This window comes from Chinchilla lanigera, unplaced genomic scaffold, assembly GCF_000276665.1.
Source record: "Chinchilla lanigera isolate Chin_1 unplaced genomic scaffold, ChiLan1.0 scaffold00131, whole genome shotgun sequence".
Classification (NCBI taxonomy): domain Eukaryota; kingdom Metazoa; phylum Chordata; class Mammalia; order Rodentia; family Chinchillidae; genus Chinchilla; species Chinchilla lanigera.
Window position 1 is genome coordinate 2930209 of NW_004955532.1, and position 3114 is coordinate 2933322.

The 3114-nt window shown below is 45.4% G+C and overlaps 1 protein-coding gene across 6 annotated transcripts in view; it reads left to right on the plus strand.

Annotated features, from left to right (window-relative positions):
- Positions 1 to 3114, plus strand: part of Dock3 (dedicator of cytokinesis 3) — a gene marked incomplete at its 5' end in the record, with an annotated part of 457227 nt that overhangs the window by 313509 nt on the left and 140604 nt on the right.

Genomic DNA, 3114 nt, shown 5'->3' on the forward strand with positions numbered 1-3114 from the left:
GCGCTTTTCGGCTGGGAATCGCGGTGGTATGAGTCCGGCCCACTCTCGGACCCAGGAGCCCTGCCGCTCCCGGAGAACTGGCTGCCTCGATCTCTTCCTCTTCAAGTTTTCCCCTGACAAGTATGTAGTGACCTTCTTTATCTCTTTTGATCATTCTTGGTTTGAAGTTTGCATTGTCTGCAAGTAGAATAGCTACCCAGCTTTTGATGGAAGTTTTGATTTCCTGGATATCTCTTTGAATCTGTTTCATGCATTCCAGTTCTCTCCTATATTGTTCAGTTAACATTTCTGTTATTTTTCTGTGCTCCTCTATTTTTTTATATATGTCCTCTTTAGATGTGCTGAGCAATTCTTTCATTATTGATGTCATTTCTTTTTTTACCTGGGAGATTATTTCTGATCTGATTTCTTCTATGGCCCTGATGGAGTTATTTCTTTACTTCAGTTGCTATCATTTCAGAGATTTCAGGTGTGTGACTTCCAAGTTCTCCTATGTCAGTCTTTCCTAGACAAGTTCTGGGTGGAGTTGAGTTCTGAGATTGCATTTTGCTCCTATGTCCTGTCATTTTGGATGTCAGAGGCAAAGCACTGAGCCACATGCTTCCCAGGCAGCTCACCGAAGGTCTCTAGGGACCTTAGTTTTCCTGGGTGTCAGACTTATCCCAAGATGGTAGAGGGCAGTGGACCACTGGGCCCTGGGTCCCAAGGCAGTTGGTGGGGTGCACAGCTGAGACCACAACTGTGACTGTGGGGGAATACTGGCCTTCTGTACCAGGGTCTCCAGGCCGTCGTGGAAAGTGTGCAGGCCTCATCCATGAACCCAGTGGTGGGCAGACAGGGGCTGCTGCTCCAGGGTCCACAGGCAGCTGGTTGAGGGAGGGCAGGCCTCACCTGCCAACCTAGAGGTCCACAGAGCTCGGGCTGCCCCTGTGCCATTTTGCAGTCCCCAGGAAGACAGGGGACTGCGGGCGCAGGCCTCCCCTGCCAACTGAGAGGTCCACAGAGCTCAGAGTGCTCCTCTGCCACTCCCCCATAAGCAAGTAGCCAGCAGAGTGCAGGCTCAGGCCTCGCCTGCCAACTGAGAGGTCCACAGAGCTCAGAGTGCTCCTCTGCCACTCCCCCATAAGCAAGTAGCCAGCAGAGTGCAGGCTCAGGCCTCGCCTGCCAACTGAGAGGTCCACAAAGCCCAGGGCTGCCCCTCTGCTGCTCTGCGGTCCTCAGGCAGCCGGCAGACTGCCCTTAATTTCATCTTAAGTGGGCATACTATTCTGAGCATGGCATTGGTTTTATTTTTTACTGAGTACCTACTATTTTTCTGGCTCTACATTAGATATCTGAAGATGTGAAAACTTACTATCTTCCTGCATAATCCTGTGTGTCACGTTATTGCAATTTTATAAATGAGTTCATTGAAGTTAAATTGGCTTCTCAAGTCACACAGCAGAAATTAATAGACCTGGGATGTGAACACGTCTGCTAACCCTGCTCTGTTCTTAGCAGCTCTGTTGCTCATTCTGAGTATTCGTGTGGTATGTTAGAAACAACTTGGGCTTATGAACTGGGTGTATCTAGATACACAATCTTGACCTCTGAAACAGCTATGTGATTTGGGGCATGGCATATGTCTCTCTGCACCTCAGTTTCTTCTCTGTAACGTTGCGATCATGTTCCCTGCTTCACAGGACTGTGGAGGAGCTCTCCTGGGGTAATTGTATAAAATAACAACTACAGCTGACATTGTCTTGAGCTTTTTCTACATGCTAGGCACTGCTGTGAACATCTGGCATGTATTAACCCATTTAATCTTTACAGACACTTAGTAAGCCTTCTGAAGTTCCTAGTTTAGTGCCTAGCACACAGAACATATTCAGCTATTGTTAGTTTCTCTTCAGTGTTTGCTTAAAAGAAAGGATTTGGTTTGATCATGCTCTTCTCAGAAGCATATCCAGCTACCGGTACCCATTTCCTCACGAAGCATGTCATTTTGATTAGATTTCTTAGAAGAGGGAGCTTCTGACATAACCAGCAATAGAAGCAGTACTGTTTTCCTCTCGTGAAATTTTCAGTACATAGAAGTACACCTAGTTATGGCTTAAATAACTCCTGTCTGGGTAATTATGGACAGATGTGTCTTACCAGAGCCCATCTAGAATGAACTGCAGTGGTCAATTTGCATCAGGCTGGTCCTACAGAAGCATTTCTTTAGTCAGGCCATTTTTATGGAGATTCGTAATGCTTTTATTTATCCTTCTGTTTTATTATTTTTTGGCCAGGAATCGAACTCAGGACCTTGTGCTTGCCAGGCAGGTGCTGTGCTGCTGAGCTACGTACCCAGGTTATTTATCCTTTTAAATTCTTCTGTCCTTTTGTAGTCAAGGTAAAGAGGTAATTAACCAATGGTCAGGTTTAGTGGTATACCTAAATCTATATATCGCTGCATGTTTTCTAGATTGGACCTTTGACCAAATAAGGGCCAAAATAAAACAGGCCTCAACTGGGCATGATGGTGCACACTTATAACTCAGTGACTGGAGGCTGAGACAGGAGAATTACTACAAATTCAAGGCTAGCCTGAACTACATAATGAGACCCCAGGGAGTTCAAGGACAGCCTGAACTACATGAGACACTGTCTCAAAAAAACAATCAATCGACAGACAGACAAAGGCAGAAAAGAAGGTCCTTTCCAAAAAGAAAGAATTTTATTTTGGAGTTTTAGTAATAAATTAAGTCACACCATGGTCAAAATTGAGTAACTGTAGTTAGATGAAGACAGACAAGATAGGAACGCTGACTGACATCAGGGCGACAAGAACCCTGACCTGACTCAAGAGTAGGATTTATGGTCCCAGCGCTCTGCAGCATTTCCTTTTCTGCCACACAGCCTTTGGGTCCCCGCTCTGCCTCACTCTTCTCATCTGAAGAATAGGCCTGGTGACACCTGCCTCACAGAATTATGAGGGTTCATTAAATAAATTTTGGAAATACTCTAACAGTTATTTACTCTTTGTGGGTACCCTTTAAAATCCAAATTTAAAGGTGTTTTTTTTCTTGTACTGGGTATCAAACTCAGGGCCTCCCACTTGCCAGGCAGGCACTGTGGTGCTGAGCTATA